The 22,642-nt window shown below is 40.3% G+C and overlaps 1 protein-coding gene across 1 annotated transcript in view; it reads left to right on the top strand.

The window, feature by feature from the left end:
- Nucleotides 1–878: 878 nt before the first annotated feature.
- LOC141101163 (cadherin-7) overlaps nucleotides 879–22,642 on the top strand; it is a 463,705-nt gene continuing 441,941 nt past the window's right edge. The window contains exon 1 of the mRNA XM_073590022.1: nucleotides 879–1,548. The gene's annotated coding sequence lies outside the window, so the exon portion shown is untranslated. The remainder of the gene's footprint in view (nucleotides 1,549–22,642) is intronic.

The following is a 22,642-nucleotide window of genomic DNA, read 5'->3' as shown; positions in this document are numbered from 1 at the left end:
AGACGTCAAAGCTGTGCAAATTGTGACGGAAAACAGTTTGAGCACCTGCGTTGATAAAATGTAAGGGCTTTTGTATTATTGTTCAGAATAAAATGTAATTGTCAATGTTTTGTTTGTGTTAGTAAATATAATTTTATATATAAATCAAAATAAATGTTATTATTTTCCGTTCACCTACTTTTGAATCACCCTGTAAATATATATATTAAGTAAAATAGTAAAATAAAATAATTATATATAGTAAAATCAGTGTATGTTGCAGATGGACAACAATTGAGTTATGCATTTATTATTTTAAATCATGTTTTAGCTACTTTTTAAAAGCAAAATATAGAATGAAGTTATTATTATTATTATTATCAATAATAATAACAGCAAACTTTTTAACTCCTAGGTGATACCTTTAGGAAAAATATATAACATCATACATAATGTAAGTAAAAACAAAAACAAGTAACAAACTGGTACATAGTGAAAGATCAACCTTTCCCTTAACACATTGCTGTAGATGTATAAAAATATTTATATATATATCTATATCTATATCTATATATATATATATATATATATATATACATATACTGCTTGTTTCTTGCTCTTTTGCATATTATCAAGTCAATATTCTATATAGGAGATTTCAGGTGTGAATCAGCCTTCAATGCTTCACGGCTGAATTCACATGGTGCTAACAATAGCGGTAGGGAGACAATAGGAAACTGGAGCAATTGGCAGAGTGATTCCAACAACTCTATCTATCTGACCTGACTATTGTTCCACAGTGTTTAGACACAGCCCCCTCTCTGGAAGATGAGTTTCACACTGAGCCTAAATCATACACTGGGATTTTACACCAGATAACACAGCAGGTGGGAGAAATACTGAAGCAAAGTAGTGGATAACTAGGGCAGGCTTTAGTGATTGAAAGGACAAAACCATAAAGCAAGAACACTCTAAACTTGGGATTGGCTTCCAAGACTTTGCCTTGTTTCCTCAGGAGCTCAATTGATCCTAGCTCCTAATGACAAGCTAAAAGAAAAGAAAGAAATCGGAGAACTCTCTTCTGAAGCTCGTTTAAATGCAAATACTTGATAGGATCTAATCTGGTGAGTAGCACGCCTCCATTTCATAGACAATCTCTGGGTTTTATAGTGAGGACTCCATCTGCACCTCCTGTCAAGAGAGGATGTTTCTGCTTTGGATGCTTTTATAATAGCAAATGCTGTATCCGAGAAGAACAAAAAGAGAGAAGAAAGGGGGGAAAAAAAGAGAGAGGAGTCACAGTGCTGCCTTTTCATCTCCTCAGATGAAGAAGTGAACTAGTCAGAGGCCACAGAGCATGTTCTCTCAGCACTTCAGAGCCCTAGAGACCCTCACATCACTGAGCTGCTGCTACTATTGCACAGACAGCCCAAAGCTGAGCTCCACTAAGTTCTCCTTCTGACAGAGCAGGCACATGTCTCCTCCAGGAGCAGGTAGCAGCAGCTGAACATAAGGCACTGAGGATTTACACAATTCTTCACTTGGCTCCACTAAGAGAAGGAGGAGGAGGTAAGGTGTTTCTGCTATTTTGTACCCTCTCTTGTCCTTTGGATTATTTGTAAGCATTTCATTCCTGGAAATTGTATCCCAGGTTTCTGCTCAGTGTTACAGATAGATGGATCATTTGCATGCAGCATCAATGACATTTAGAAGTTACTTCCATTCTAATCAGCGATTGCTTTGAAAAGAGATAAAAAAGACCTGCTGCCAGTAAGCGTAGAAAAAGGCAAGTCTGCAAAAAAGAAAAGAAGAGCATGCTTCAGATGAGAAGGCACAGAAGGGAAGGAGGTATAGAGGGGAATAGGAAGATATCAGGAGAATGCATCTTAGGAACAGCAGCCGATATAGACAGGACTTAGAGGCATCCGAAATTGGGAGCCAGGTAAATGTTCCCCCTGCATTGTGTCCATGTGCTGAGTGCAGATCTTACACCTGGGGCTGCTCTATAACTGTAATTTCCAGACTTGTCTATTCTGATGAATGGATAGAAACGTTCTGGGTAAAGTGCTCCGCTTGTCTGACAAAGGTGAGGTTAAATGCTTGATGACTCGTGTTCTCCTAAGTGTTCTGACTTGCTGTGGGTGTATTATGGCACTTTATCATTGTGTTCCTGGCAACTCGAGCTGAGGCTAAGGTCAGTGAGGGTGATGTTGAGCATGAATTCACCAGGCAATGTCAGGATACAGGCTTTTCAGTGGAGTTGATTATGTTGATGTTGGCACTGCGCAATGTGTGGGTGACAGTGGGTCTCCTTGCCTTCCTATATGTCTAGCCACCCTATAGCACAGGCAGGGGCACATGTGCTGAATCCTCTATGTAACATTCAGGGAATGACTGTAACAGGAGATTGCAAAAAAAAAATGCTTTGCTAGCAAACTTGTTTGGAATACAAATTACCTGTCCTGGCATATTATAAAGGTCAAGTCCATTTACTTTGTATTTTTTTAAGCAGACTGTGCTAGATTAGCATCAACAATACCCAAGGTGTTGTGTTTCATCAGATCGGCTATTTATTATCAGTGTCATATCCTATTTGGAGTCTCTGCGGAAGATACTTGCTGGTAAAACACCTGGATCAGGTCAAATAATGTGTTTCACAGCATTGGGGAGATCGATGGGGAATACATTAAGCTTTATCAGAGCATGGAAGCAACAATGGAGTTTACTGACTGTACATACCAGTCACATAAGATAAACTTATATTAATAGACTGCAAACTTTATCTGGACACATCTGACATTTTATCTCCTGATTTATCCTTACATGGGACCTTTTCCAGAATTCTAGACCTTGGTGTGTCCACAGCTCACTATTGTTAAAGTGAATCATAGGAAACATGGGCTTAGCTGTGTGGAGCAGAGATAATTAGATAGTTACTGTAGAAGCTAGTAATTTACAGTGTCAAGTGTGCATTTCATAATAGATGTCCAATAGCTTTCTTTCTGTATGCTATATACTACCGAGCTTAATTAGATACCGCCATACAACTGTTGCTCACGAGTATTGTCCACTTTTAGGACGGAGTTAAATCATTACCCCACTTAGTGCGCTTGGCAAAGACATTGTGCACTGTCATATTCCAGAAGTATGACGCACACATCATTAAAAGCAGATTTTTATTTTTAAAACCATAGGATATAATCATTTTCAGCCTCACATCCAAGATTAACCTTAAGGATTCCATCATACCATTGTCTCGGCTAATATTATAGCATCATTTTAGTAAGGACAGGTCAAAATCATACCCCATACTTTGCTATTTAACTTATTGTTGCATGTACTGCATAGCCATTATGGATGATGTATGGCATTTGGCAATTCTGCATAATCACCCGGCTGATTAGGGATAATGTGTTTGCAGGGCTGCAATATCATATAGGTTATAAGGTTCCAAAACATCTAGAAAGAGCTGCATTATGACACTTCGATGCTCATTACTTCTTGCTAATGCGAATGTCAATTTGTAATAAAGTAATTGACGGAGACAGAACTGCTGAGTGTCATAACCTATTAATCCTTAGTGATTAATGTGCAAGTATTAACCTGATGAGAATATTATAAAAGCCCTGTGTGCTGTGTAGGAGTCCATGCTCGTAGTGCACTGCTAGCAGATGTCAATTATCATGTGCTTGTGGTGCATTGGTTAATACCTTCTGTTTTCTCCTCTAGCGTTGAACCACACAGGTAGACAGATATTTTAAGCATCTTGGAGCATTCCTATATTTATACTAGAAACAATAGGGAGCTGCTGGCCAGCTGGCATACCATGCATCATATGCACTCTCCCTTCTTCAGAGCCACGCTATGTGTTATATTTGTGGATTACACGCTTACCTTGCTAATTGTCCAGGCCTGTGACTCATTGTTTTGTCTCTTTAATTATCTACACTGTAAACTGAACAGGGAAAGAATTTTATTTTGCAGAACATTCGCTCTTGCGTTGGATGTGACTTTCAATGTAATTTAATCTTGGAGCCTGAGGACCTCCTTTTTTTTCTGGAAATGTTCTTAATTATCTTATTCCCAGATATAATAAAGCATTTGATGCCAGGGATTGGATAATTTGTGTTTATGAGACTAAATGAATTGTTTAGAAAATGGCTAATAAGTGCCATATTGCATGGTGATCTAATCTACTTTTAGCCAAAAATGTCACCTGACTGTAAGAGGAACATCCCACAACCTAACGTGCACGAAAGTAGCATGCTCCTCTATGTCCTATGTCGTTAATTAAAAGTTGAAGGTTAATAAGTGCAGATTGCCTGGTTTGTGTTTCTTTTTCATCACTTGTTTTAAGCACATGTGTCTGTAAAACACAAAGCAATTTGTGTATGAAATATGAATAAAAAATTGCAGCAAACCGATTAATTGTTCAGGCAGAAAACATATCAAAATAGACTAAAATAAGTCTCTTTCTAGTGGCTTTGGACTTCTGACTTTCCATTCTACTGAAAGGGTTAAGGGGGCTTGTAATGCTTAAAGTAATTGATTATGAAGAAGTCCATAACTTGTCAATTGTTATGGCAGGTAAACTGTTAGCAAATCAACATGTGCGCTGTAAATGCTTTATACTGCTCTTTGCTATTAGTTTGTTAAAACTGTTATAGATGCTTTTTTAAAAATGTCCTATTATTGCATTGTCTTACATATTACTATTCACCTTCAATAATATTAGTTTTCATCTGACCCATCATTGCCGTATCTCACATATTACTGATCGCCTCCAGCGATATTAGTTCCTTCCTGCCAAATTATGGCTATCTTTCTGTATCTTACTTACTACAGTTCACCAGCAGAGAAATTAGTTCATCTCCACCTCATCATGGCTGCCTTCTCTTACATATCAAAGTTCAATTCTAGTGATTTTGCTCTTATCTACACCATCATGGCTGCCTTATCTTATTTATCAAAATTTATCTCCACTGAGATTAGCTTTCATGGGCCTCTTGATGGCTGCCTTATCTTCCCTAACACGGTTTACCTCCATTGCGTTGTTATCTGACTCATCATGGCCACCTTACCTTCCTTATCACAGATTACTTTCAGTAGGATTAGTTGTTTTCTGTCCCATAATTGCTGCCTTATGTTCCTTATCACAGTTTACTTCCAGTTAGATTAGTTATCTGTCCCATCATGGTCACCTTATGTTCCTTATCACAGTTTACTTCCAGTTAGATTAGTTATCTGTCCCATCATGGTCACCTTATGTTCCTTATCACAATTTACCTCCAGTGAGATTAGTTATCTGTCCCATCATGGTCACCTTATGTTCCTTGTCACAGTTTACCTCCAGTGAGATTAGTTATCTGTCCCATCATGCTCACCTTACCTTCTCACAGTTTATCTCCAGTGAGATTAGTTATCTGTCCTATCATGGCCGCCTTACGTTCCTTATCACATGTTACCTCCAGTGAGATTAGTTGTTATCTGTCCCATCATGGTCACCTTACCTTCCTTATCACAGTTTATCTCCAGTGAGATTAGTTATCTGTCCTATCATGGCCGCCTTACGTTCCTTATCACAGTTTACATCCAGTGAGATTAGTTGTTATCTGTCCCATCATGGTCACCTTACCTTCCTTATCATAGTTTACCTGCAGTGAGATTAGTTGTTATATGTCCCATCATGGCTGTTTTAGCTTACACATCAAAGTTTATCCCAAGTGAGATTAGTTCTTATCTGTCCCATCATGGCTGCCTTATCTTACACACCAAAGTTCACCTCCTGTGACGTTAACTTATATCTTCCCCATCACGGTTACCTTATCCTCTAAATATCACAATTAATCTCATGGGAGATTAGTTGTTGTCTGCCTCATCATGGCTGCTTTTACTTACATATCAGAGTTCGTCTCCAGTGATTTTATATCTTATTTGCGCCATCATGGCTGACTAATCTTCCATATAAGAATTAACCTTCAGTGATTTAGTTTTTAGCTACCCCTTGCTGTCTGCCTTATCGTACATTTCATAGTTCACCTCCAGTAATATTCTTACCTGCTCCATCATAGCTGGCATCTTACATACAACAGTTCACCTCCAGTAAGATTAGTTATCTGCCCCATCATGGCTGCCTTCATCTTACATATCACAGTTCCCCTCCAGTGATTTTTAGATCTTATCTGCCTCATCATGGCTTCCTAATCTCATATATCAGAGTTGACCTCCTGTGATTTAGTTTTAGGTGCCTCATGATGGCTGCCTTATCTTACATGTCGCAGATCACTTACATGGATATTAGTTTTAAATCTACAAGAGATGAGTAATTCGGTTCAGAAGGCCCTAATACAGAGACTGTGTGCAATCAATGACTACTGGACAGGAGCCCTATAATCAACTTCCTACTTGTTGACATCTCTTTTAGTAGCTAGGGAAAACAAATACACACAGGACCAAGGGAATACATATGTATCATCTAAACATCTTTTAACAGGATAACATTAATGATATATATGTGCATGGAGAGGAATGACAGACCATTCGGGTCAGCGCAATGGAACCAAGAGAGGAAAATCCAAAAGAGATGTCTAAAGGTAATAAGACCAAGGCATTCTGGGAAAGTAAAACACCTTTAATGGGACAATTGGAGAGAGGGTGGCACTAACAACAGGAAACAGTGTGTTAAGGCTGGCTGATTGCGCAAAACAAAATATAAAATAAAGTGCAATCGCAATCCGGGGTCCACCGTGCAGAAATGTAACCCGCTGCTAGTGAGAAAGATGACAGAAAAAAAATCAGCAAGCGTTCACCTTACACACACACTGTGTTAATGCCTCACAGTGGGATCAGAACACTGCATACCAAGCTCTGTTACTTCACAGAAAAGTAATGCATTAAATATACTAAGTACTATACCCTGATAAAGTCACAGGGAAGTTAACACATGGTTATAGTTAGCTCTGCAACTAAACTGTGCTAACCACACGCACTAATGAAGCAGATGCTCAGCCAAGTATAACATAAAGGTTGAGCTTACTCTGTAACTGAACTGTGCTAACCGCACACAAGAGCGAATCTCATGCTAAGCCAAGCAGCCATTTACCCCAGTCCTGACGCTACTGAACTTGTGCCTACCCAGCACCCTAAGAATGCAGCAGACTAGAGACTCGGGCATTGAGCCATGGGTACAAAACCACATAGGTGTGCTACCTGCCTTCCAAAGTGTATGGTCTTTGAGCATAGACAGACACACACAAACCTGTAGATAGAGTATCTACTCAGACACCATACATAAGTGACACTAGTGTGCCTTTTATATGCTAGGCCCACCCGAAATACTCATGCCCAGTTGGTTGAAGCATCACCCGCGGGCCAATCCGGAGCTGCCACATCACCAGAGCAGCTAACGTCTGACCACCAATAGGAAGACGCCCCATCACGGATATGCTCAGTAAGTTGATCTCTGGACTTAGACTCCAGAGTGCAGGACTGCAACTATATATCACTGGTTACCATAGATTTGGCTGTAGAGCCAGCAGTAACCAAACGTATACCACGAGCCTGAGCAAGATGATGGAACTGATGTCTGTGCTGAGCAGCAACCGCAGCGGCCAGACCTGAATGAGAGACCACAGAACCAGATAATGTTCGAGATCTATCCCTCGCAGCGGAAGAATCCCGACGCCTAACACAGTGATTGTACATACAAACAAATATGAATAAAATGCATTAAAATGAGAAATTAATTGCAATCCACACAAAATTCATGCCAATGAAAGTCCTAATGCTCAAAGGACAACCATTTAAAAGATTATAGGTGTATCCATGAAGGTCATGGTAAATACAATGCTTTCTACATATGTCAGATAATGGTAGGATCAATGTACAATAGTACGCATGGCAAAATGCATAAGCAAAGATTGAAAGGCAAGGTGTGTAACAACAGTGTGGGGGTAATACATGTGCTGTGACAACAGTAGGTGTGTGGATAGTACAGTATGCGGAATATAAGCCAACCCAAATATGAAGTAGGACACACTGAATGAACTATGCATCAAAATGAAAGGTATCACAAGTACCATATAGTGCAATCCTCATGGGAGTACAAGTGATACACAGTGCGCCTGCAAGGGAAGGGGAAAGGAGGGCTTATATTAACTGAGTGGTAGAATGGTGTGTGTGTGACACTCACCCTGACATGCGTTTCGGATGTTGTCCTTCATCAGGGAGGGGTGTCCTAACTGAACCAGAGGATTTATATTGTGTGTAGAGCCAATAGAATATAACTGGAGACTTGTGCCGTGTGCGTCACTCGGAGGACCCAGAAGTCTAAACCACCGCGTCATATGACTGATGAAGCCGGAGCATTGTCTGGTGATCCGACATGTCAGAGATATAATGATACAGGAGGTGGTAACCAGCCGGGACACAAGCGGTCACAGAAGTGGCACAGTCACTATATCCCGCCAGGCCAGCTAATCTCAAGTGGAGCCGGGGATGATGACAGGAAGGAGGTGGTTTGCAGGGTTGACATGGAATACTAGACCTGGACTTTGCTAATTTATTCACCCAGCTCTAATATCTTCACAATTATCACTGCCTTGTCTTACAGATCACAATTCTCCTCCAGTAATATTAGCTTGTATTCCTATTATTTTTGTATTATTATGAATGGATAGATAGACCAGGCCTGAATGAATGATCACAATGGTCATCAGACCATACTCAGATGGACTTTTTCTTTTGGAGAGTAATCAAAGATTAGATATATTCAAGGAAATCATTCCCAGTTGCTAAAATGTTTAGAATTCAACTGTTATTGAACCTTCATATCTACTTCTGCACCCCAAGTATTTTCTCTTTAGTTTTTTGGCAATTTAATTTAGACACTTGTGATGAATTTACTATACAGTTCTGTAGTTGACAAAAAAATGGAAGCAGCACACCAGTTAAAGGTGGTAAAAAAAAGTGCTATTTAATAGCTCAAAATGGCGATGTTTCTGCTCAAGGTGTGAGCCTTTTTCAAGTCAGCTCTATAGTTGGATTTAACTAGTAATACAGTACAATAAATCAAAGACAGTGTTGGAATAGTTAACAGTGAGCAAATTTCTCATTTGTGCTTTCATGTTGCAGTGTGATAGGAATTTATGCTATTAAAGGGAATCTGTCACGCTTTTTTTTCCCCTATAAGCTGCCAGCATAGACATTGGGGGCTTATCTACAGCATTCTGTAATGCTGTAGATAAGCCTCCGATGTAACCTGAAAGTGAAGAAAAACATGTTATATTATACTCACGGAGGTGGGCGGTCCGATGGGTGTCGCCGTCCTGTCCGGCACCTCCCTTCTTCATGCGATGTCGTCCTCTTCTCCCATCCTGTAATGGCTCCGGTGCAGGCACACTGCTCTGCCCTGTTGAGGGCAGAGCAGAATTCTGCAGTGCACAGGCGCCAGACCTCTCCCGACGCCTGTGCACTGCAGGACTCTGCTCTGCCCTCAACAGGGCAGAGCAGTGCGCTTGCGCCGGAGCCATTACAGGACGGGAGAAGAGGACGTCATCGCATGAAGAAGGGAGGCGCCGGATGGGTCGGTGACACCCATCGGACCAGACCGCCCACCTCCGTGAGTATAATATAACGTGTTTTTCTTCACTTTCAGGTTACATCGGAGGCTTATCTACAGCATTACAGAATGCTGTAGATTAGCCCCCGATGTCTATGCCGGCAGCTAATAGGGGAAAATAAGCATGACAGATTCCCTTTAAGCTACAAATACATGAATCGGTAGAGAGCATATACCAAACATATATGAACGTGTATACATATAAGTGACCTCTACCTATTTATGTAGAATACAATATATACCTAGATACTTATTTATATATATATATATATATATATATATATATATATATATATGTATGCATACCTAAATAGGTAGATGCCATTTATAGATTCAATATATATATATATATATATATATATATATATAGATATATATATATCTATATATATACTGCTCAAAAAAATAAAGGGAGCACTAAACAATATTGTTTAGTGTTTTCTTTATTTTTTTGAGCAGTATATATATATATATATATATATGTGTGTGTGTGTGTGTGTGTGTGTGTGTGTGTGTATTCATAGATAGATAGGAGTTAGATATGAGATAGGTAGATCAATTAGATCTATATTTGGGATAGATGGATAGATGATAAATAGATAATAGATAGCTGGATGACAGATAATAGATAAATAATAGATATTAGATAGATATTAGTTAGATAATAGATAGATATGTGGCATTATAACGATTTATCCTAACTATTTACTGTGGGGAGACGGTACAAGTTCAGGACTGTCAGCGTTAACCAGTGGGTGTCACTGTAGCACTGACAAAGGAGACACTAATTGAGCAGAGAGAGGGAGTGAGGGAACAGTGAAAGTTTCCCCTCCTATACATAAAGCTATTGGCATTTCGAGTATTTTTTGTTTCCCAGCTTAACTCACTTTTTAACAGAACACAGCTCAGCAGCTGAAAATACGTTATTGTATAAAGGTTTTATTGGGAAAAAGATATTTTGTGCTTGTTTCAGGCAGAAATCTATACAATACAAATGAGTCGTTATGCAGTGAATTGTGTGTTTTTGGCAAAGCAAACTATAAAAATGTGAAAATACAGCTGTTCCATGTATTTTGTTTTTCCTTTTATACTGTGTTACTTTGTTCCAACATGTTTTAAGAACAGTTGAAGCAACGATTCTCTGAAGATCTAGGACATAGCTATTAGCGTAATGCAGAGGATGCTCGAGCCTGTGACATTTGTGAGCAATGCCACACAAAGGATAATACATTTTTTTTGTGTACAAGGCTAAGTGAAATGTTTTAGCCTTTAAATTGTAAATGTCGAAGCATTTTTTTCCTTCCATGTAACCATGGCTGATATAACAGCGCTTCCCATCTATATGCAATGTACAGTATACTGTAATACAGTAGGGCATTTCTGTCTTTTTTTCTTACTATGAGACTCCACTTTTCATAGTTTGTGCTTCTGTCGATATTTTCTATAACTTTGATGTAAGTAGTCTGATAATCTCCTACCTTTCAGAGTTCACAGTGTCCCTGCTCACCTATGCTACTCTATCATTACAGATTTCACACAAACGTTGTGGAGTCAGATTCTGCAGTGATGCTCCCATTCTACTGTTACTTTTTGGTGGGTCAGTAAGAAGTATGTTAGTAAGCAATATTGAGCAGGATACTGTTTGCAATCTGGAAACAAAACAAAACAAAATTGCATGAAAAGTTTATTTTTTTCCAGGTATACTGGAGCAGTAAATAAATATGATAGGAAATGTGTTCATACCTTCTAAGTAGAGATGAGCAATTCCCCTGAAATTTGATTGTGCAGATTTGATAAATTAAGGGGAAAGATTTTTGATTTACTTCAAATAAATTAAATACAAATTGAATCCACTGAAAATGTGTTAAAAAACTCACCTGTCTTTGGCTCCTCCTCACAGCGGGAGCTGCTCTATTCATTCTTGATGGGACCCCCAGAGATAGCCAAGCAATGTTCTTTTCTGGTCTTTGAATGGCGTGAGTGTTTATGACCAATCACAGCTCAATAGGGTGGACTTACCTCTAGCTATCAGGAAGTTATCACCTATCTCACAGAGAGGGGTAAACTTCCAAATTTGAGAATACCCCTTTAAACTCCTGCAGGGTAGGGCACAATAGAAAGACTACACCTGTTCATAATCTTAGTTTTTATTAAGAGTGTCGGATGAACAAATAGTGTTGATTCACAATACTCCAATTGGCTTTATTCATGTCAGTTTTGATCATAGAATACCTGAAATGAAAGGAAAACTTCACAGATGGCTTAGTATCCAAATGAACTCTGGCATTGCCCAAAGAAAGATCATCACAGAGACAAAACACCTTTATTAGAGACAAAGAACACTGCATTTCAGAGTCTGCATTGAAACGTGTTGCTCTTTACTTCTAGAAAAGTTGCTTGGTATTAAAGTTTCTTTCTGACGATCTCCCTTTGGACAAATCCTTAGCCAATGCAACTGAATACTAAGCTGCCTATGATGTTTGTATTTTTTCCCAACCTTTACACAATAGTATAGAATATTTTATTGCCCTAGGCAGATAAGACCAATGGCGACCCTCACCCAAGAGCAAAAGTCCGAGGTCAGTTGTAGCCCAGACTTCCACTTCATGTTCAGTTTGTCCAAAGTCAGAGACAGTGACGCCAGTGCTGATTAGGCATCACGTGTCATTTCAATGCATCTCAGCCCCCGGGACCATGAGTGCCGATACCACTGAAATGGAGCGGCATGGGAGGTGAGTATAGGTTTATTTATTTTATCGGGCCAAACATTTAGTTTAAGAAGGGGTTGCCCTAGTAGTGGACAGCTCTTTAACTGGGAGTGTAAATTCATAGTTAGATAAACTATTTGGAAACTGTTTCTACTATATCAATGACAAATTGTAATATTCATCATCCTGTCATCCTGTATTGTAAATGTCAAACCCAAAGATTGTCATGGAAACTAATATAGTTTAACTATGATGTGGTGCACTTGACTTCAATTAAGGGTGCTCAGCTTTTGATGGATACTCTAATGAAAATCAAACAGACCCCACTACAGTTAAAGGAATCAGCTTGACAGCAGTTGCATCTGTTATGGGACAAATTCAGTTCAAAATAAAGCTTCCTTACTGAGGCTCAAGTACAAGTGTGTAGCTTGTCTAAGCCGATCATGTGTGATATTACCTTCTGAAACACTGCATATAAGTCTATATCTGGTCTCATTTAGAGACTAGATCATTGTAATGGCCAAAACAATAAATGCCTAGCTTTCATAAACTCTGAATCTACTTAAATCAAAAGAATCACCATAAGTTCATGAATACAACCCTAGAACCACTATCAGTACATGAATTCATCTTCAGAACCACAGTCAATACCTGAATACATTACCAGAGCCACCATCAATACATGAGTACAGCAACATAACCATCATCACAACTTGCATATAGCACCAGAATCACCATCAGTATATGAAAACACAAACAGAGCTTACTATTGTGATCAATTGCAATGTTAAGTCACATCCATATACACTTATATTGCATAACTTATGACTCCAAGTTTGTTCTTAACAATAGTAAGGCGATACTGGGAGTTGTTGTTACCAGCCATCATCAGACTTCAGAGCTTATAGAAATCATAGTACTGATGAGATATTGTCATGGGTGTGTCAGTTGCAACAGTTGCACATCTGGCTGCAGAAGGTCTCTGAGATTGGCATTGCAGACACCTTCTTAATCCTTCTGACTGTTAGACCCAGTGGCAACCTCCTTCCCCCTTTAATTGACCCTGCCACACCTGTGTATTTATAAACTCAAAGCTTGCTTCAGGGAGACACTGATGAGATTCACTTTTTCCTTTGTGAAGGCTTGGAGTTGTAGCAGTTTGCTTAGTTCCTCTCTGGTGCTCTTGGAGAACTTTGGTGTTATCCCTCTGGAGTCTACTCAAGCTAAGTTCCACTCTCCTTGTTTGCTCCCTTGTTGTCTTTAGTTATCAGTGGGGACTGACCAGTGTCCATCTCCCCATCCATATCCAGGGCCTATCTCTAGGGATATAAAGGGCTTAGCTTTCGGGTTTGGCGATTGGTGTGGTAAGGTAGGCAGGGTGTTATAAGCTCCCTCATTCCCTAGTGTTTGGGCTGCCTTCCCCTCATCCCTTCATGTTGCACTTAGTCTTTCCCACACTGTGTGTGACAGATATAATAAGTATTACAAATAAACATTACATCCTGGCAATTTATAGATGACATCTTCTTGGATTGGCGTTATACTCATTTCTTTGCCCCTTTCTGGTTCCAATCAAATTATGACTTTTTCCATCCAAAACTTACCTCTGCAGATGATTCTATTCTCTGACCTTCTGCACCACATCCATACACAGTGCATGTAAAAATAAGTGTCATTTTAATGTCCTATGCATAAAAATATCTGCCCATGATTTGCCCCTGAATAAATTTCCCTCTAACTTTGCCCCCACCCAAATTATGAACATATACAGTTGTGGCCAAAAGTATTGACATCCCCCTGCAATTCAGTCAGATAATACTCAGTTTCTTCCTGAAAATGATTGCAAACACAAATTCTTTGGTATTATTTTCTTCATTTAATTTGTCTTAAATGAAAAAACACAAAAAGAATTGTCCTAAAGTCAAATTGGATATAATTCCACACCAAACATAAAAAAGAGGGTGGACAAAAGTATTGGCACTGTTCGAAAAATCATGTGATGCTTCTCTAATTTGTGTAATAAACAGCACCTGTAACTTACCTGTGGCACCTAACAGGTGTTGGCAATAACTAAATCACACTTGCAGCCAGTTGACATGGATTAAAGTTGACTCAACCTCTGTCCTGTGTCCTTGTGTGTACCACATTGAGCATGGAGAAAAGAAAGAAGACCAAAGAACTGTCTGAGGACTTGAGAAACCAAATTGTGAGGAAGCATGAGCAATCTCAAGGTTACAAGTTCATCTCCAAAGACCTGAATGTTCCTGTGTCTACCTTGTGCAGTGTCATCAAGAAGTTTAAAGCCCATGGCAATTTGGCTAACCTCCCTAGATGTGGACGGAAAAGAAAAATTGACAAGAGATTTCAATGCAAGATTGTGCAGATGTTGGATAAAGAACCTCAACTAACATCCAAACAAGTTCAAGCTGCCCTGCAGTCCGAGGGTTCAACAGTGTCAACCCGTACTATCCAACGGCGTCTGAATGAAAAAGGACTGTATGGTAGGAGACCCAGGAAGACCCCACTTCTTACCCCGAGACATAAAAAAGCCAGGCTGGAATTTGCCAAAACTTACCTGAAAAAGCCTAAAACGTTTTGGAAGAATGTTCTCTGGTCAGATGAGACAAAAGTAGAGCTTTTTGGGCAAAGGCATCAACATAGAGTTTACAGGAGAAAAAAAGAGGCATTCAAAGAAAAGAACACGGTCCCTACAGTCAAACATGGCGGAGGTTCCCTGATGTTTTGGGGTTGCTTTGCTGCCTCTGGCACTGGACTGCTTGACCGTGTGTAATGGCATTATGAAGTCAGAAGACTACCAACAAATTTTGCAGCATAATGTAGGGTCCAGTGTGAGAAAGCTGGGTCTCCCTCAGAGGTCATGGGTGTTCCAACAGGACAATGACCCAAAACACACTTCAAAAAGCACTAGAAAATGGTTTGAGAGAAAGCACTGGAGACTTCTAAGGTGGCCAGCAATGAGTCCAGACCTGAATCCCATAGAACACCTGTGGAGAGATCTAAAAATGGCAGTTTGGAGAAGGCACCCTTCAAATATCAGGGACCTGGAGCATTTTGCCAAAGAAGAATCGTCTAAAATTCCAGCAGAGCATTGTAAGAAACTCATTGATGGTGACTGGAAGCGTTTGGGCGCGGTTATTTTGGCTAAAGGTTGTGCAACCAAGTATTAGGCTGAGGGTGCCAATGCTTTTGTCTGGCCCATCTTTGGAGTTTTGTGTGAAATGATCAATGTTTTGCTTAATTCTCTTTTGTGTTTTTTCATTTAAGGCAAATTAAATGAAGATAATAATACCAAAGAATTTGTGTTTGCAATCATTTTCAGGAAGAAACTGAGTATTATCTGACAGAATTGCAAGGGTGTCAATACTTTTGGCCACAACTGTACTATCCCTTTTATGGTACCTTGTTTCCAAATGAGGTATAACTTTCACGCTAACCACCCTTATGAGATATTATTGTGTCTCTGTCCACACTTATGAGCTATAATTGTCACACTGTCCATCTTTATGAACCATTACCATTACCTGGAATGTCCACTTTCTGCTGTTTGCCCTCATGCTTTCTAAACCTCCACACTGTATCTGTCCCCACTGCCCGAGCCACATTACCCACTCTACATACTGCGTCCTCATCTCACACTGCTCCCTCACCATAGCCATACTGAGCATACAGGTTCTGCAGCAGCTGTACTTTTACATTCTGCAGCTGCTGGAGAACTTCTTGGAAATGTAATGCACATACTCTTATAAATAATCAGTGTTTAGAGCACAATCTGCTACAAAAGTGTTTTGAGACTGTTTCATCTATAGAAAATATCAGCAGCAAACAGTGTCGCTTATTTTTTATAGTTAATCTTCATTTACATAACACCTCATCCTCTAGTCACATCCACAGCTGCATTCAGTAATCTGCTGCTTTTAGCTCTTGAGTTGCACACCCTCACTTTCGCCTGCTTTGCTATGATAATTCACTGTATGAAGCGTTCTTTGCTGCAGGGCATTTATAAACATTGGCAGTTCCATTGAGAATAATGTAAATGTAATAAAATATGCCGTTGCTGCTCATTTTGACAAATGACTCAAATACTGCCCTCTAGTGGTGATGAGCTGACCTGTACATGAGATTACCATACTGAGTATATATGCCATATAGAAAAGGGCTATAGGTGCACCAACCTCTCCTACATAGCCTTTCCTGGCAGTAGACTCCACCTCAGCTTCTGGAATATGGGTCAGAGTGTCATATATGAAAGGAAATGTCACCTGGACCCTTGTTTTGCCCCCAGGTCTTATCTATAAAATCTCCAAAATCTGTATATCAGAAAATGGGGGGAAACTATGTGTGACCCAAGGTACTATTTTCAGTATTATTTAGCATTAAAATCAACAATAAAAATTACTGGAATCTTCATCTCAATATGTCTATCTTTTCAGCAATCTTTGCCACTTTTTTGGCATTGCAGTGAAAAGTTGACCTCATAATGCTGCTGTATTTTGAGGCAGGGAGCTGTTCACTGCTCCTTTACACTTTTCTTGGTGCCCACATTTTTAGCTGCATTCTTGAAGATGCAAATGTAATGGAATGCACTGCCAGGGAGCAGGCAAAATGGTGAGTGGTGTTAGGCTGGTTTCACATTTGCGTTTTTTTTTCGCAGTAATTTAGCGCTAAATAGCGCATGCGTTTTTTTTTCCTATACTTTGCATGGGATGCGCTTATGTGCGCATACACATGCGTTTGTACGCGTTTTACCGCGCATGCGTTTTTTTGCGGTATGCGCTCGGGCGCACAAAATGCAACTTGTTGCATTTTTTGTGCGTCCGATTTGCCTCAAAAAAACGCATGCGCGCGCAATGCGTTTTTTTACAGCAAGACACCCATTATAAGTCTATGGTGAGCATATGTGCGCATTGGCATGCTTATGTATGCGTTTTTTTGCACATGCGTTTTTTTTTTTACCATTAGTTTAGACAATGGAATTTAGGGGTTTGGGTAAAGTTAGGGTTAGTTAAGGGGGTTTAGGGTTAGGGTTAGGGTCAGGGTTAGGGTTAGGGTTAGGGTCAGGGTTAGGGTTAAGTATGGTTTGGTTAAGGGTTAGGGTCAGGGTTAGGGTTAGGGTTAGGGTTAGGGTCAGGGTTAGGGTCAGGGTTAGGGTTAAGTATGGTTTGGTTAAGGGTTAGGGTCAGGGTTAGGGTTAGGGTTAAGGTTAAGTATGGTTTGGTTAAGGGTTAGGGTCAGGGTTAGGGTTAGGGTCAGGGTTAGGGTTAGGGTCAGGGTTAAGGTTAAGTATGGTTTGGTTAAGGGTTAGGGTCAGGGTTAGGGTTAGGGTTAGGGTCAGGGTTAGGGTTAGGGTTAAGGTTAAGTATGGTTTGGTTAAGGGTTAGGGTTAGGGTTAGGGTTAGGGTCAGGGTTAGGGTTAGGGTTAGGGTCAGGGTTAGGGTTAAGTATGGTTTGGTTAAGGGTCAGGGTTAGGGTTAGGGTTAGGGTCAGGGTTAGGGTTAGGGTTAAGGTCAGGGTTAGGGTTAGGGTTAGGGTCAGGGTTAGGGTTAGGGTCAGGGTTAGGGTTAGGGTTAGGGTCAGGGTTAGGGTTAGGGTTAGGGTTAGGGTCAGGGTTAGGGTTAAGTATGGTTTGGTTAAGGGTTAGGGTTAGGGTTAGGGTCAGGGTTAGGGTTAGGGTTAGGGTTAGGGTCAGGGTTAGGGTTAGTAAAGTCATGGTTTGGGTTAGTGTGAGTGGCCACCTAATGTTGGAAAAAAACGCAAACGCGGTAAAAACGCACTAAAAACGCATACAAACGCTTAAAAACGCTGCGTTTTTTTCATGCATGCTCATAAAAATGCTTGAAAAAAACGCAGCAGTTGTATGCTTTTGTATGCGTTTTTCAATGCGTTTTTTTGCGGGAAAAACGCGCTGCAAGAAAAAGCAAGTGTGAAACAGGCCTTAGTGACTTAGTGACACTTTTAACCTGTGTGACCGTGCCTCGAACATCAGTGTAACAAATGATGGAGGAAAGTGCCCAGTAGCCGCAGCACGCAGGCATATTTAGCAGTTTTTTTTAAAATGTTCAAAAAGCTGCTAAGCATTGTGCTGTTCAGTTGTCATAAATGCTGAGCTTTTGCCCAACCACGTGCACAGGATCATGATTGAAAGAGAGGAGGTAGGACTTGGTCAAGATCGGTCAGAGGTGGGTGTGGAATAGAATGAGGGAGAGAGACCAGAGAGCTGGAAGTGCAGGGTCAGGCCCCCTGTGTTTACAGCTCATTTACATAAAAATGATTGGAAAATTGATTACTTGGGAATGGAAAAAGTATGTAAAAATACAAAAGTATGGATTTAATCTGCATCACAGTTGCCTCACAGATTGCAGATTAAAGATTATTTCCCTGTATAGAGCATATACAGTTAGGACAACAAACATTTGGGCGGTGACCAAATCTTGGATTTGGGCCCTACATACCACTATTTTATTTTTAAAAAGGAGCTGAACAAAAATATCCTATGAAACGTTTAGGACTTGCAACTATTTTTATATAAAGTCTCCATTTCAGGGGCCGAAAAGTAATTGGACAAATTAACGTTATCACAAATAAAATGTTCATGCTCTTTGTGGAGAATCCTTTGCAAGCAAGGACAGCTTCAAGTCAAAAAGTCATGTGCGCCACCAAATGCTGAGTTTTCTTTTTTGTGATGCTTTTCCAGGCCTTTACTGCAGCTGACAGTTGCTTTTTTGTGGGTCTTTCTGCCTCACGTTTTGTTTTAACCCATTGAGCTTGCATTTCACATGCTTAAGATCAAGTGATTGACTTGACCGTTGCAGAATATAACACTTCTTTGTCTTTAAACACTCGTTAGTTACTTTTGCAGTATGTTTTGGGTCATTGACCATCTTTACTGTGAAGCGCCGGCCAATCAACCTTACTGCATTGAATCTGAGCAGAAAGTATCGCCCTGTAAACGTCATAATTCATTCGGCTGCTTCTCTCTTCAGTCACAACATCTATAAACACTATTGACCCAGTGACATTGGAAGCCATACATGCCCATGCCATCACACTGCCGCACCATGTTTTCCAGCGGATGTGCTGAGCTTCGCATCATGAGCCGTTCCAGGCCTTCTCCATACTTTCTTCTTCCCATCATTCTAGCACAGACTGATCTTTCTTAGTTTCATCTTTCCAAAGAATACTTAATATGGCTTTTTTAGCAAAATCTAATCAGGTCTTTCTTTTCTAAGGCATTATAATATTATCTGCACATTAATAAAAAATTTTAACATGCCAGGTTCCCTTTATGTCATTTGTCAGAATGAAAGATAAATATTAAGTATTGTGCCTTATTTTCATTACGGTTATTCATCATTCAAAATTATACTAACTGGAATGCTGTTTTTAAATATAATGGCCTCTCCTGGGTGTTTTCATTGTGACCTTCACCACTGTACCCTGCCACTGGCCCACACTTACACACTCCTTGAGAAAGCCACCTGACGAAATGTACATTGGAGCTACTGGGCATTTATATGGTGACTTATTCTTACACTAGATGGAGGCCTGATGCTATCGCATCGGGAGGGTGGTAATGTCACGATGGGGGCAGCCTTTGCAGCATTAAGAATCTCTCCCCCATGTGCTCACTCAGTTATCCACTCTCTCCCCATGTGCTGACTTCACCCATCTGTGCTCTCTTCTTTGCCCTGTTTACCCCATGTGCTATCCCTTTGTCTGCTGTCTCCTTCCTGTGCTGTGTTCTCCCCTCATGTGCTGTCCCGTTTGAGCTGTCTACTCCCTGTGCTCTGTCTCTCTCACCCCTGTGTCTGACCATGTACAGAACATACCACAGCTCCTGGGCAGGGGAGGAAGCAAAAGACAATGCTGACATTACAGCAGGAGATCGCAGAGGATACATTCTGTGAGGTAAAATATTGTTATAAAACAGTCAGTGAAATATTTTACCTCACAAAATGAGTTGTCTGTGATCCCCTGCTGTAATGTCAATATTGTCATTTGCTTCCTCCCCTGCCCAGGAGATGTGGTATGCTTCATACACAGTCAGACTCAGACAATTTTTAAAATGAACTTTCGTTTGTGGGAAAACACCTTTAATGTGACCGGCTTCCTCTGCCTGTAGACACATAGCTCTTATTGCCGCCGGAATCAGCCGAATGATTCACTGTGCCTATGCAGAATTCACGCAGGCGCCGGTCAGCGGTGTTCCGCTGGTGGTGCCACGCAAGAGGCTCCGTGGGTGAGAGTGTGTGAGTGTGAGAGTGTGAGTGTGGTGCATATAGTGTGTGTTTGTGGGGTGCGTATAGAGTGTGTGTGTGTGTGTGTGTGGTGCGACGGTGTTCCGCTGGTGGTACCACGCAATATGTTAGTACCAGCAGCAGTTTCCATATCGAGACACCCATCACTTGGGTGTCCAAATATGGCGATCGGTGAGCTTCCTCCGCTTGAAATTCTGGGATACGGTGACATCTGGACAGAACACGACATGAAAACATTACAAGGCAATTATATAAATAGATTTTTGTATTTGTGGGTTTTTGACAGACTCATGTTAGGTATCCTTATATGCAATTTTCAATTGTTTATCTTTGCGGACTTCCATTGCTATTTAACATTTTAAACTGAGTTACATGGACTACTGAGTTTTCTCTCTACCATTTTGTTTGAACTTTTACCATATTATCATCAAGACCCATTTCCTATGCGTTTTTTCACTGTGATTATCCTGTGCTATTTTTTCTTATCTCCGTTCACATATTTATTTCATTTGCTTACACACAGTTATTTTTAACATTTGGTGTTAATAAAAAAAATACTTTATTGAAAATTCCATTTTTTTTTTCACTTCTTTTGTTCTTTATTGATTCTGGTGAATTTTCACTGGGAATATTTTTCCACAGTGGACAATATATATAAATTGTTGTTGTTAAATATCTCATTTGTCAGAATGAGAGAGAGAGAAATATCAAGTATTGTGCCTACTTTTCAATATGGTTTTTCATCATTCAAAATTATACTAGATGGAATGCTGTTTTTAATTATAATGTCCTCTCCTGGGTGTTTTCATTGTGACCTTCTTCACTATACCCTGCCACTGACCCACAAGGAAGCAGTATAGATAGGGTGACCCTCGGAGCTGAACCAGGGCCGACTCCAGGTTTTCATGGGCCTCAGGTGAAAGAGTCTCCATGGACCCCTTTAATACAGTACATACCACAATTCATGATGCACAGAGACAGCAGTGAAATAAAGGTATAGTACAATGCCAAAGATTTTACTTCTTACATGAGTGATATCAATAGCTCAGAGACTGGATAGTATAGTCCTCCCTACAGTATTATTGGCACCAAATAGCGCTCCATATAGAATAAAGAGGCCCATATATTGCTCCATACAGTATTATGGGCACCACAATGCTCCATACAGAATAATGAGCCTCATATATTGCTCCTTACCGAATAATAGACCCCGCATAATGCTCCATACAGAATAATGAACCTCATATATTGCTCCATACAATATAATGAGCCCCATATAATGCTCCATACAGTATATGATGAGCCCCATATATTGCTTCATACTGAATGGGCCCCATATAATGCTCTATATGGAGTAGGCCCCACATAATGCTCCGTACAGTATACGATGGGCATCATATACTTTAATGCTCCAGTATATGATGTGCCCCATATATTGCTCCAAATAGAATGGGTCCCATTCTCCTGGACGGAGAAAGAAAAATGTGAAGAAGAATCGGAGAGTTGCGGTCATGGGGTATTCCTTGTTGAGAGGAACAGAGGCCGCTATCTGCAGACCGGATATAACCTCAAGAGAAATGTGCTGTCTTCCAGGTGCAAAAATTAAAGATGTGTCTAACAGGATATCAGGAATTTTCAGACCTACAGATGACTACCAATTCTTGTTAATACATGTGGGGACACCGCAAGAAAGGACCTGGAAACCATCTGCAGTGACTTTGAAAACTTAGGTAATAAAGTGAAAGAACTGGCCGAGCAGGTGGTCTTCTCTTCTGTCCTCCCAGTGAATGGCCATGGAACAAGGAGGTGGAGTAATATTCTGCAGGTGAACCACTGGCTACGTTGATGTTGCTGTCAGCAAAGATTTGGATTTCTGGATCATAGAGCAAATTACCTATACGATGGACTACTTGCTAGAAATCGGGTGCACCTTACGAAGACTGCAAAACGTATTTGGAAGTCTCCCTGCTTCACTCATCAGGAGAGCTTTAAACTAGAACAATGTGGGAAGGGAAGCAAAAGGCCAGAAAGACCCATAAACCTGCTGTGGTGGTTGTTGT

Source organism: Dendrobates tinctorius, unplaced genomic scaffold, assembly GCF_039654945.1.
Source record: "Dendrobates tinctorius isolate UK_male_01 unplaced genomic scaffold, ASM3965494v1 ptg000115l, whole genome shotgun sequence".
NCBI classification, from domain to species: domain Eukaryota; kingdom Metazoa; phylum Chordata; class Amphibia; order Anura; family Dendrobatidae; genus Dendrobates; species Dendrobates tinctorius.
Note: the sequence above shows the minus strand (reverse complement) of the source record. Positions and strands in the feature narration are given on the sequence as shown.